This window comes from Phyllobates terribilis, unplaced genomic scaffold, assembly GCF_046119375.1.
Source record: "Phyllobates terribilis strain yellow unplaced genomic scaffold, ASM4611937v1 Scaffold_3__8_contigs__length_932513732, whole genome shotgun sequence".
Classification (NCBI taxonomy): Eukaryota; Metazoa; Chordata; class Amphibia; order Anura; family Dendrobatidae; genus Phyllobates; species Phyllobates terribilis.
The window spans coordinates 578,965,103-578,978,782 of NW_027362763.1; the positions used below are offsets into that span (position 1 = coordinate 578,965,103).

General features: G+C 49.9%; 1 protein-coding gene across 2 annotated transcripts in view; it reads left to right on the forward strand.

Annotated features, from left to right (window-relative positions):
• The first annotated feature begins 11,156 nt into the window (after window positions 1–11,156).
• The window catches only part of CCR6 (C-C motif chemokine receptor 6), a 242,050-nt gene continuing 239,526 nt past the window's right edge, over window positions 11,157–13,680 (forward strand). For both annotated transcript variants that reach the window (XM_073673265.1, XM_073673266.1), the window contains exon 1: window positions 11,157–11,227. The gene's annotated coding sequence lies outside the window, so the exon portion shown is untranslated. The remainder of the gene's footprint in view (window positions 11,228–13,680) is intronic.

Sequence of the window (13,680 nt, forward strand, 5' to 3'; positions counted from 1 at the left end):
GTATTACAATACAGTCCCTCTATAAACTGTTCGGTCAACAGCCTGTCCTCGTTTCCCACTCCATCAGGGTCGGTCTGCTTAATGGCCCTCAGGGCCTCTTGTAGGTTTAGTGCATAGTCCCTTATACTCTCATGCGCTCGCTGCTTGCACCCGTAGAATCTAAGCTTAATCTCGGCTGAGGTGCGGGTATCAAAGGTGTCCTTCAGCCGGGTTAGTATCCCTGCGACAGTCTTCCTCCCAGGTGGCCAGGATTTTACTTCCCTTTTGGCTGCCCCAGTTAGTTGGGCCACCAGGATGCTCACTTTTTGCTCTTCTGTGAGGGGGTACACCTGGAAGAGGCTATCCAGCTTTTCTCTAAAGTCATGCAGGGTATGTGACTCCCCTGAGTACTGGGGTAGCCAAGCTGCTCCCGGGATATAGGGCATGGTGAAGGGCATAACTGCAGCAGCGGTAGCGCTGGCGGGGGTTGAGGCAGTGAAGCTCTCCTCCGTATCCGACATCTTCCTCCCCCCTAGTGGACCGTGGCCTACCTTGCGATGATCCTGTTCCGTAGGCCGCGGCTCCGCAGTGGATCGTCAGGGTTGAGGACCTTCCGTCGCGCTCCTGTGACGTCGGCGTCTGCTGGGCTCCTTCCAGGACCTTACGCAACGTCCGGACGTGAGGCGGGGCTTCAGTTCTCGCGCGCTTTCGGAGTCCACGCCCCTCTTCTTCCCGCGCGGTGTCCTCAAGATGGCGTCCAATGGCGGGAAAACTCCACGGATGGCGGGAAGAAGGCAGAAGATGGCGCCGGATGGCGGGAAACTTCACCGATGGCGGGAAGAAGGCTGAAGATGGCGCCGGATGGCGGGAATCTTCACCACAGGTAAGTTTGAAAAGTCTCTTTTTCAGGCACGCAGTACCCGGTGGTTGCGGACACGAAATCCTGCCGACTACGCCAAAGTTGACGCGCCCCTGGGCCTGTGTCGCGCTGCGTTGCGCACGCGGGAGCTTACCCGGAGCCGGATCTCTTGAGGGTTGTAGTCTCGTGGCGGTGACCCGGTCCGTGCCCAGGGAGTCAAACTGAGCGGTGATGTAACAGCGGTAGATGTAGGACGACTACGCCACCCGTTGAATGCAGCTATGGAGCTGCCGCTGCAGGACAGTCCGCTGAGGCCGGTGGATGGATGGTGCAGCGTAGATGGTATAACCCCCAACGGGAGGGGTATGGCCTCAGGGCAGCAGATGTGGATGATGGGGGTAGCAGGAACCACTCAGAGACGGTGCGGTGTAATTCAGGGTCTTTACTGGTAACAACGATAGACCCTCCCGGAGTACTTGCTAGTGAACGGGGCCTGGTCAGTCCTTGAGCAGATGGGATCTCCCCTGGCCAGGCGGAGTTGTAGGCCTGCCAAACTGACTGTACTCTTCTGGCTACCTTGCTAGAAGCGGATATAAGTAGCCCACGTCCCTGAGTGTACCGTGTGGTGCTCACCCGTATGGCCGGTGACTCGGGGCCTTCTAATGGCTTCCGCTCCACGATGGCGGTGCTGGTCCCACGCGTGTGACCGTGCCTTCGGATTTCTGGGCCTGAGGACCTGAAATCCCCTGCCGGTCAGCTTCTGCTGCTGGGTAAGAGTTAGTCCCCACAGCCTCGGACGCCGGGTCCGGTAAGAAAGCTTCTCAGTCAGGGCGAGCTCTGCAGCTGCCAGCCCCTGACTCGTAGTAATATTGCTCCCACTGAGCTTCTGCTGTTTCTTCCTATGCTGCTTCTCTGTCTCTACTCTCCTTGACTCACTAACCCTGCCTCAGCCCAGGGTTTATACAGGGGAAGTTCTTCCCCTCCCAAGACTGGGCAGGAGGTGTGGCATGCACAGGATCCCTGACCAAAGGACCTCCCACCTGCTCTCAGACATAACATTACATTACTGTGGAAAACCAGACCCCTGGGGTGCCACACTTTGGCAGTGTATGAAACCCCAGAGTCCTTGGAGGCTGCCATGTCGTTGGCTATACGTGTTGATAGACGCCTTCGGGATAGGTGGGTGAGGCCTGTCGAGGCCTATTTCATGAGTTTAATTTTTTTTTAAATTCTGTGGAAGCAGGGTTGAAAAGCAATGTCTGACTTTCATTTGTTCATTTTCATAGATTTTAAATTTATTATTACTTTCGTCAGATTCAAGTTATTTCTGTGACCATTGTGGGTTTTTCTTTCATTAAACGAGGGGTACCAACAATTTTGACCACGTGTGTATATAATTACAGTATACCACTCTTGCTAGCTTAAAATACACAATGCCAAGACCAATATTACCAAAATTAATACTATACAATGCCAAAATAATACCGCTACACAATGCCCTCTACCATCACGACTACACAGTGAGTACATAGCATTATAATTTGACCATTGCCTCTACATAACACACACTGTACAAAGACCAAGACTGTTACTAAATTAAAAAAAAAGCAAAAAAACGCTATTGGAAAGACTGATATTACCACCGTATGGTGACCATGTAGTGGTAGATACCAGTCCTGCCAACCATATTACAGAGATTACTGTACAGATATATACAGTACAGGGACTTACAGCTGACGTTCTTTCTGATGGAGTCTATAACAATTTCTTCCAGCTACGACTCGTCTGCAGAGATTACAACAAAGACACATTTGACTTCTCACATTCAACAACGTCCCCATCTAATCCTAACCTGCACAACCTCCCCATGCTGCCTGCTCTTCCAGCGTGGAACAGTGACCCCAATACTTCAAATATTATGCCATTTCTATGATTACCACTCAACAAATTAGTTCTACAAAGTCAATGTGCCAGATAGAGGGGGCCTATAAAAATAAAAGCATCCCATAGAAAGTAGTAAAGACCCCACTGCGCTACCTAGCAAGTAATAATGCCAGATATGCTCTTTTGAAAGTTATAATATCCGAAGTGTCCCCTCCAAGCAACAAATACCCTTGAGTATCCCCTTTAAGTAACAATGTCCCTCCCAAAAAGTAATAATGCCCCCCTCAAAGCCACAATCAAAACTAATAATGCCCATTTAAAAGAAATAATGTCCTGAGTGCCCCCACAGGCCCCCTATATACTGTATGATAACCCCACAGGTATCTACACACTGTATTTTGGTCACCACAGCTCCCTACACACTGCATAATGGTCCCCACAACTACCTACACACTGTATGAGAGTCCCCACAGCTCCCTATACACTGTAAGATGGTCACCACAGCTTCCTATTCACTGCATGATGGTCCCCACAGCTCCCTATATACTGTTTGATGGTCCCTACAGCTCCCTACACACTGTATGATGGCCCCCACAGCTCCCCATACACTGTAAGATGGTCCCCACAGCCCTCTATGCACTATATGATGGTTCTCACAGCTCCCTACACACTATATGATGGTCCCCACAACTCCCTATATCCGGTATAATGACCCCCACAGCTCCCTATAACCGGTATGGTAGTCCCTACAACTTCTTATATCCTGTATAATGGCCCCCACAGCCCAATATATATTGTATGATGGCCCCCACAGCACAATATATACTGTATGATGGCCCCCACAGCCCCTTGTACACTATAATATGGTCCCCACAGCTCCCTATACACTGTAAGATGGTCCCCACAGCTCACTATGCACTGTTTGATGACCCCTGCAGCTCCCTATTTCTGGTATGATAGCCTCCACAGCTCCTTATAACCGGTATGATGGCCCCTACAATTCCCTATATAATGTATAATGGCTGCCACAGCCCTATATATACTGTATGATGGCCCCCACATCACCTTGTACACTATATTATGGCACCCACCCCCCTTATATATAGTATGATGGCCCCACTGCCCCTTACGTATAGCATGATGAACCCCCATAGTCCATCAGTATGATTATGGCAATACCAAACTTGTGCAGTTGTTTAAATATTTTTGCTGTGAAAAGAAAAATTGGAATTTTTTAAAATTATATTTACATCATTTTTTCATTTTTTTTTATTGTCACCATTTCCAGAGACCCTTAACATTTTTATTTTTCAGTTGATGGAGCTGTGTGATTCCTACTTTTTGTGAGGAAAGACTACATTTACCTTTACCTTTTAGGTTAGTTACGGTGTAATGGGGTGACCGGAACGGTCATGCACCTCTTCCCTCTTTATGCACAATGTGTTGTACTCTGCTATTATATGTGTGGCTCCCATGCGGGTCCATTTGCTACAGAGGTACTGCATCTCATCCAGAGGTGTGGTACCCCACTCTCAGGTAAGGAGGGAGCACTACCCGGGACCCAACCACTCACATCCAACACTACATCACTCCTTAGGGAAGGTCCAGATAGCTCCTAAGGGAGAGCACAGGCCTGGTCCCTGTCAGGAAGATGGAACTAAGTAGAGGAAGTGGGTGGAGGAAGTAGTTTAGGGGAGCACTGAAGGAAGAGTATAAAAAGAAGGGTGGAAAAATCTAGTAGGGGTTCGGAGGAGTGAGTTCAGGAGGGAGGACCGTGTGGAGTAAGGTCCTGACGGCGAGGGGGCCCAGTCAACGGGGCCCAGGAGGAGAGTGAGGCGAGAACACCGGAGCAGTGAGAGGGGCTCCAGAGAGAAAGGATCCTAGGGGCACTGAGAGTGCGGAGGCCACCCGTGCGCCCGAGTTCACGCTGACCGTGGAGGGATCAGGCCACAGTAGGGGACCAGCCCCAGACTAGTGGAGTACTTTAAGACTCAGCTAGCAAACCGGAGGTTGCGGTATCTTCATGTGCCGTAGCCAAAATCCACACACAATCACTGAAAAGGTGGCCGTATAGGACAAAGTGGACAGACAGGACGTCCCCCAGCAAGGCCCGTGGCCACTGGCTCGGGACACTGTGTGTGAGGCGCAGGGCAGGAGGGCGAGAGCTAGCGCAGAGAGAGACGATCTGGGAAGGTACACAGAAAGGGGTCCCATTCAAGTGCACCCAAGTTACCTGAGAGTTGGCTGGATCACTTCCCCGGAGGACATAGGACGACGTGGGCGGTTATCATCTGGCAGTTGTAACCTGGAGCATCTTAATAACTGTGAGTAAATACTTGAAGATTGCACCCCGCTGTGTCCTTGACTTAATTGCTGTGTCACCGGCACTGCACTACACTGTCCCTGCCAACAACATCTACCTCATCAAGTCCTATATACTGCCCTGGGGCTTAGCTCTGCCCGTGGAGAGCTGCACTATCTCTGCTGCGTCACCATCAGCCCCAGTGAATCTGCACCGCAGCGGCGGCCACCTATAGCCGCATACCACGGGTGGCGTCACAAACTTTATCCCCAAATCTCTGTTCCCCATTTGACTTTTCTTTATTGACCGCCCTGGGCCACGGACTGGGTCACTGCCACCGTGACTACCCCAATAGAAAGGACCCGACCGGCTACCGAGTACCCCATGGTCCCAGGGGGCGCGTCATATGTAAACGAACATGTATGTGACAGTTGTCGGACCTGTTAGTTGCAGGGTCAATTAGGTTTAGATTGGATCTGGGCAGTGCAGAGGTGGGCACTTTAAGATAAGATAGAGTGAAGGTAGGAAATAGTTAAAGAATTAGAAGTTGCTCAAAGTGGGAGGAGCAGGACAGTGGAGACTTGGGGAAGTGACTGTTGAGGGCAGTGGTTACAGGACTAGGGAAAGGAGCAGCAGCACGGTCGGTCCAGCAGCAGAGAATTGTCGGCCTGTAAATCGGACCAAGACTTTCCCATTACACCCGGGACCTACGGTCCAGAAGAGGTAGCTGTATGGCTTCCTTTAAGTCCTCCAAGAAGCGGAGGACTAGACGGACGGGGAATAGTCCCAAGAAGGTTGTGGGGGCCTCACAAGGCTGCAGTGCCTCAACTATCTTAAGGGCCAAAGCGACCAGCTAAGAAAAGGTATAGCTCAGGACAAACCGATGGTAAATAAGAACTCGTGCTGTGTAAAGAACTGTAACTCTGCCAATGTGACTGTCCTGTTCTGCTATGCTGAAGATAAAAGTAAAGTTGTGTTTTTATATAAACATGGAGTGGAAGTGGCGGTTCCTAAAGGAAATGGATCGAGGATGGAGAAGAACTACAACCAGAAAGTAAGTGATGTGCAGCACAAGCACCTCATGGCAAGATTAGGACCCTTGTCTTTGTTTGGGAGCTGGGGTGAAGGAGTACAGCATTCCCTCGCCATCACAGCCACCTTAGGTCCCTTAGAAAGACTCCACTACAGCATTTTTTTTTCAGTGATGGAGTGGTGCTGCTAATGTAAGTTCCCTGCCCCTAGTCTTATACTTACCAGCCACCGGCTTCAGCTCTTCCCAATGCTGCTCCTGTCCACTATCTTGTGACTGCGGCTTCTGACTGACTGGAAGTCAGAGTTAACGGTCACAAGTGCTCTATGTAAGTCTATTAGAGTCTCGTTATGGTCTCATTCTGCCTCTCATAGACTTACAATGAATTGTGACCTCCAGATCTGCCAGCAAACACTTGTGCACCGGCAGGTCCCGAACTGCTGGAGAGCGTCCAGAGCAGCACTGGGAACAGATGAAAACAGCAGCTGGTAAGTATGAGGGTATGTGCACACTGTCCGGAGCCACCTGCGGCCCCGACACAACGTAATAGCCGCCGGCTGCTTCTGCTCATTTTATGCAAATGAGCGGCACCATTTATTTTTTTTTCATCTGCGGACTTTTCTCATAGAGGTTAGATCTATGGAGAAAGCCTGCATGCGAACCCGCCGGAGAAATTGACATGCTGTGGTCTGGAAAGACTCGCCACATGTCAGTTTCCGCGGGTGAGCCACAGACGCATAGTGGACATGGGATTTCTACAAATCCCATCCACTATGCTGAAACAGCTGGCTCCTGGTCGTGGGAACGTACCCTAAGACTAGGGGTATAAAATCCTTATACTCACCTGTCCGGAGATGTCCCCTGCTGTAACCCTCTGACTGCTCACGCAGAGGAGCCGAGAAGAATGAGCGGGGCCCTGCACTGAGCGGAGCTCACTGAGTGACAGGACACCGCTCATGAGCTCAGCACAGCTCCGGGGCGTGCTCGCTGCAGGAGTCATTCTCCCTGGCTCCTCGGCATCAGCGGTCAGAGGATTACAGTGGGAGACATCTCCGGACAGGTGAGTATAAGGATTTTATTATTTTATTCTTATTTTTACACATGGACACTATGGGAGCAGGCTACTACTCCCAACATTGTCCCTTGCTCGTGCTGATAAATGCAAGCAGCAGACAATGATGAGGGCAACGATCAGCACCCGACGCTTGGTAACAGCGCTAACTGACTGTACCGTTGATTCCCAGGTGCTGGTATGAGTCACACTGATGACACACAGATGTCATCTGTGTGTGTTCAGCGTGAGACATTTTGCAGACCGTGAAGCGAGAAAAAAAAACGTGCGCAGACCCATAGATTTTGAATTGTTTTACATGTGTCAATGTCTCCAGTACGTGTAGAAACTGTCATCACACGTACCGGACACACGGATGTGTGAAAGAGCCCTTAAAGGAGTTGTCCAGTCTTTTTGCTAAAACTCTGCAGTCACTGTATGTGTCTGCAGACTTCTGAATAATTTCATTGCATGCAGCACATGTTGTGAGGATTCTCCAGTGTTGACAGTGAGAGTGGGCAGTCATGTGACCACAAATATTTGATTTCCATACTTCTTGCCATATTCAGACTAGACGTGCGTTACCTAGTGTTACGGGTCCGACTAGTGGAACCTCTGTGCTGCGGTGCAAGGAGGGACCAGAGGGGCGTGACTAAGTACCTATTCGGCCTGACCAAGGTCACACGGCGGCTCAGTCGACTCCGTGAACCAGGGAGGGACCGAGCAGGGGGACCAGGTGCCACTTTGGGACCGACCTTGTATGACAGCAGGTGACTCCCATGGGTCAGATGGCAGGAACAGACCAGTACAGCGGATAACCAGGCTGATTCGGCTGATAGCCAGACGGGTGCTCTGGGTAGGCAAGCTGGCGGGCACAACAGGTAACTGGCAGGTGCTTCCAGGTAAGCAGGCTGGCGGGCATGGCAGGTAACAGGCAGGTGCTTCCAGGTAAGCAGGATGGCAGACACGGCAAGTAGCTGGCAGGTGCTTCCAGGTAAGCAGGCGGGCAGAGCCCATAGACAGACTGGCGGACTGGACTGTAGACAGACTGTCGGGCTGGATTGTAGTCAGACTGGCGGACTGGACTGAAGAACAGACTGGCGGCATGACTGACTTACAGAGGGACCTGAGGGCTGAAGCAACAGTAAGAACACAGAGCAACAACCTTGCACGGGCACCTCCATATTGGAGGAGGTGCTTTAAATAGGGAAAGTCCTCCGGCCAATTCTGCCGGAGCCTTAGCAGAAGCTGACGAACATCCTTCCGGTGTGTGGGAAGGTCTGGAGAGAAGACCAAGATATCGTCCAGGTACACCACCACGCAAGAATACAGGAGATCACGGAAGATGTCGTTAACCAGCTCCTGGAAGACGGCTGGGGCATTACAGAGACCATCACGCGATATTCATAGTGACCGTCCCGGGTGTTGAATGCCGTCTTCCACTCGTCTCCCTGGCGGGTTCGGACCAAATTGTACGCCCCACGAAGATCGAGCTTGGTGAAGATCTTCGCGCCTTTAAGGCGGTCGAACAACTCCGAGATGAGAGGCAGGGGGTACTTATTCTTGATGGTAATCTGGTTAACGAAGAAGAATCCTGCTCCAGCCGGGGAAGTAGATTTCTGGATGAATTCCCTAGCAAGAATCTTTTCTATGTATTCAGTGACATGGGGTAGATACGCCCGCGGGGAGGTGAAGCACAGGGGACCAGGTCGATTGGGCAATCATACGGCCTATGAGGTGGTAGTGTCTCAGCTTCCTTCTTGTCGAAGTTGTCTGCATAGGACCAGAAGAGTGCCAGCAGAGCAGGTAGATTAACCGGAGTAGACGGGGGTTGAGCTGGACTAACCAGAACCAGACATGACTCATGGCAATCTTGCCCCCAACAGAGCACCTCACCAGATCGCCAATTCAGGACGGGTTCATGTCTCTGTAACCAGGGTAGACCAAGCAAGAGAAAGTGAGAGAAAGGAGATCCTCTCCAAGTGCAGCATTCCCACCTGAAGGGTTAAAGGCTCTGTGACGAGCAAGATGGTCTCTGGAAGAAGTCTCCCATCCACGGAAGCGACGGCCAATGGTTCAGCCAGATGTATGGTAGGAATCTGACACCGCTCCACTGCAGCCTGTGAAATGAGATTCCCAGCGGCTCCGAAATCCAGGTGGGCAGTCTCGAAGAAGCAGGTCGCACCACTGGAAATGGAAACAGATAGGGTCAAGGACGGAGAGGATTTACTCTTGCCTAGGGCGACCTCTCCGAGCGATCCTAGACACTGGCGTTTCCCTCACCGGGCAGGATTGGATCAGATGCTCTTTACTGCCACAGTAGAAGCAACTCCCCTCGGCTCGTCTCCTGGCGAGATTTGACCATCTTGGTTTGGTCAATTTGCATGGGCTCAGGCGAACATGCCCGGGGAATTGCTGGTTGAGAGGCAGGCTTTTGGAATACAGGAGCGAGATGCGGAAATCTTCTCTCCCGGGTAGTCTCCTTGGCATGTTCCTGAAAATGGATGTCAATCCGGGTAGCTAATGACACCAGGTCGTCCAGGGTGGTAGGGATGTCACGACCGGCTAGCTTATCCTTGATCCATCCGGAAAGACCCTCCCAGAAGGTAGACACCAAGGCCTCGCCATTCCAGGCAAGCTCAGATGCGAGGGTTCGAAAATATATGGCATACTGGCCCACGGTGAGACTCCCATGGGGGAGACGGGGAAGTGACGAGGCAGTAGAAGATTTTTGTCCGGGCTCATCGAAGACCTTCCGAAAGGCAGTGAGGAAAGCCGGAAGATCGGACACCAGGGGATCCCCTCTCTCCCACAGAGGGTTTAGCCATGCCAATGCCTCCCAGGTGAGGTGAGATATGATGAACGCCACCTTGGCCCGGTCGGAGGGGAACTGATGTGCCAGGAGTTCAAAGTGCAGCGTACACTGATTTAGGAAGCCCCGACATAAGACGGGGTCACCACCAAAACGTGGAGGCGCAGAGAGCCGGGGTCCAGAGCCGGGTGCCATAGCGCCAGTAGGTTGAGGTGCCGCCGGAGTGGGTGCTGCTCGGCTAGAGACGGACACAGATGGGGTGGACAGCATGTCCAGGTGGGAATTGACAGTCCACAGATAGGTCAGGATAGTCTCCTGACGTGAGACCTCCTGGTACAGGTCAGAGAGCGAAGGAGCCTGGGGGCCACCGGGTTCCATGGCCTATGCAAACTGTTACGGGTCCGGGTGGTGGAACCTCTGTGATGCGGTGCAAGGAGGGACCAGAGGGGCGTGACTAAGTACCTACTCGGCCTGACCAAGGTTGCACGGCGACTCAGTCGACTCCGTGAACCAGGGAGGGACCGAGCAGGGGGACCTGGTGCCAATCTGGGACCGACCTTGTAAGAACACAGAGCAACAACCTTGTACGGGCACCTCCATATTGGAGGAGGTGCTTTAAATAGGGAAAGTACTCCTGCCATTGGCCGGGGACTTTTAGGACGGCACGCGCGGCCCCTTCAAGAGGCGCCCTAAGCACAGTGCCCGGGAAGCTGCGAGCAGCAGCAAGCAGGGAGGCCGGAAGGCTCCGGACCAGGGCCGCGGCTGTAAGGGAAACGGCGTCTCTGCCTGGCAGGGGGCAGAGACGCGATGCTACACCTAGCTCAATACAGGTCTAGATGGAATGTGGCCGGAAGTAGAGAAATCACATACTTATGGTCACATGACTGCCCACTCTTACCGTCAACACCGGAAAATCCTCACAGCATGTGAGGATTCAGAAGACTATAGTCACATAGAGTTACTGCTGACTTTTAGCATAATATCGGACATCTACAACTGGACTGAGCCTGCACTGGTGTCTGGTGGTTTGAGTTAAGGAAGAGTGGAGAGAATAAATGGAAAATTAAAGGATAGACTTGTATTCGTAAATCTCGTAATATCACAAACTAAAGTGAATATCTGCAACTATAATTTTGCTAGATTGCATGTTAAATTCGAGAATGCAAAACAACTAAAATTTAAGGCACAAAGCCATAAATGGTTAGTTTGATGAGTATTCTAAGGAAGTGATAAATTGGCAGGTGGTTTCCTGACCCACTTCATACAATTATCTTAACTTTGACACTGCAAAAAGGACAGCTTCTAAACCGGTAATACTATTTAAAATACCTTACATTATGAAGTAATATGTTAATGTGTTGTATTTTGATATATTATGATATCTAAATTTAAAGTTTAACAAGAGCTTTGCAGTATATGTAAAGCTACATTTGAAATGCATAAATTTAAAACTGATCAATATAAGCCAAAGTAAATGAATAATGAGTTCTAAAATTTGGAATGATTTCATACAGTAACCCCATGTTTTAAAGGCGTTGTCCCTTGTGTTATTGGGTGTAAAAACTGCAATGTTCTTGAAAAAACAAGCAACTTTGCAATTTACGTATCTTTAAAAATCCTCAGCTCTCAAGAACAGAGGGATTTTTAATTCCTTATTGCACAGCTCATTGCATAGGTTACCGGCCACCCTGCAGTTAAGTGGCAGGTTACCTACGAAGGAGAATGCATTGCTTGTAGGCTATATGCTTCACAGCTTGCTCGCTTTGCTCTAAAGCTGGTTGGGTCACTGGATCCAACAAGTCTCAGTCCCTGATGCAGAAGGAAAGGCAGATTTTCTTGCAACATTGGAGAGTCACTGCCCCCATTGCTTTGTAAGTGATGCATTGTGCATCACTAACAAGCTTTTTTCATTAAAATCGGTGCTAATGTAATGTATAAAAAACACTTTATATATTTATATCCTACCTGCTCATTTAGTCATGGTTGGCGCCGGCCGCGCATTTGAATTCTCAGTGCTCCCGGCTCGCGTTGACATAAGTATGCGGCGCTTGCGCAGTATGTCATCCCACTCACGCTTGTATCTCTGGGAGCCGCGCATGCGCTGTGACAAGCAATGGAGGCAGTTTAGATAGTACACAGGACATGACAGGTTCCCTTAAATCAGCAGTTAACCATGCCACTGATCCAAATTGTGAATCTTCAGGAGCACACCACCCCTTGCCATGCAGAAGGGCATGGGCAAGGAGCAGGATGCTCCTGAAGAAAGAATTGCAATCTGTAAGGAGGCCAGCATTATGGCAGTGGAAGGCTGGAGCTGGCAAACATTTCATAGACAAAAGTGGTGCTGCTGTGCATGTGGAGAAAGCAAATCCTTTGCTAAATGTTTTAAACATTTTCAAAAGGAATAATAATGGAACCACACATATAAAAGTTGTTAGTTTAGGTGCTTCAGCTGTGTTATTTCATATTTACTACGTTGGAACATCAAGAGACATGAAAATGCTAAAAGAAGTCATCTAAAAGAAACACAACTTTTCATTTCACCACATCTCCCCAACTGGAATTTTTATCATTGTCAGCATACTTTCTGGTTCAGTTTAGGCACCATCTCTCACTGGCGAGGCATTCGGGGGTTGGCTTAAATATTCAGATTTTAAATATTTGTAAGTGTGTATTCTCCATTCCCTTCATGTATTCCAGCCACTACCTTAGCACAGCATTATATGAGCTAATGGCAATGTGATTATCCTTTCTTGAAAATTCTCCAAAATAAGAGGAGATGTATAGAGCAGGGGGCTGAACTGTTGCACCTCAGTTTGATTGTGTCTGTGTTATAAAAATCAATCTAATCATCATCATTAACTTTAAAGAGGTTGTCTGACAATTAAATATATATTTTGTAGGCATGTAGGCTGTTAAAATAATAAATAGAAGCATACAGAACTTCCAGTGACCCCCAACCCAACCCAACCACCCCCCATAGATCCAGCACAGGCCACTTCGGAGATCTGTGCCTGCTTTGGAGCTGTGTCTCTTTCATTTGGAAGTCACAAGTGACTAGGAAAGCACATCATCGGATGTTTATCATATGACATGTCCTTCTATTCACCTAAGTGCCAGGATTGGGCTGGGTTGGGAGCACAGGGGCATAGGACCCCTAGGCCAGTCTCCAAGCAGCTGTTTAGGGCCGCCAGGGGGGCGCCATTGTACCTTTGTATATGTGGAAATGTTCTGCCCTAGTTGCATCACAGTAGTGCAGACATGCTCACATTGTATGCTATGTGCAGTCTCGTCTTTGAAGTGACGTTACACAGTGTGCATGGTGATGCTTCTTTCTGCTGGAGAGGAGCTGGTGGACAGGACGGAAAAGAGTCATCATTGCATTTGACGCGCCCCCTGGGCCATGGGGTACTCGGTGCCGGGCCGGTCGTTGCTATGGGAGATGTCACAGTGGCAGTGACCCAATCCGTGACCCAGGGCGGTCAATCAAAAGAGGAATATTTACAGGGGATTTATAGTTTTTATATATATAGTTTGTGACGCCACCTGTGGTATGCGGCTATGTGGAGCCGCCGTTGCAGAGCAGGTCTTCTGGAGCTGATGTAAATGCAGCAGGGTTGGTTTAGCTCTCCACAGGTAAAACTTAGCTCCAGGGCAGTGTAGATGTTGTAGATGTTATAGGTGATGCTGGGCGTTGTAGTGCAGGGGTGATGGCGCAGATAATAATCACAGAGACAGTGGGGTGCAGTCTTCCAAGTTTACT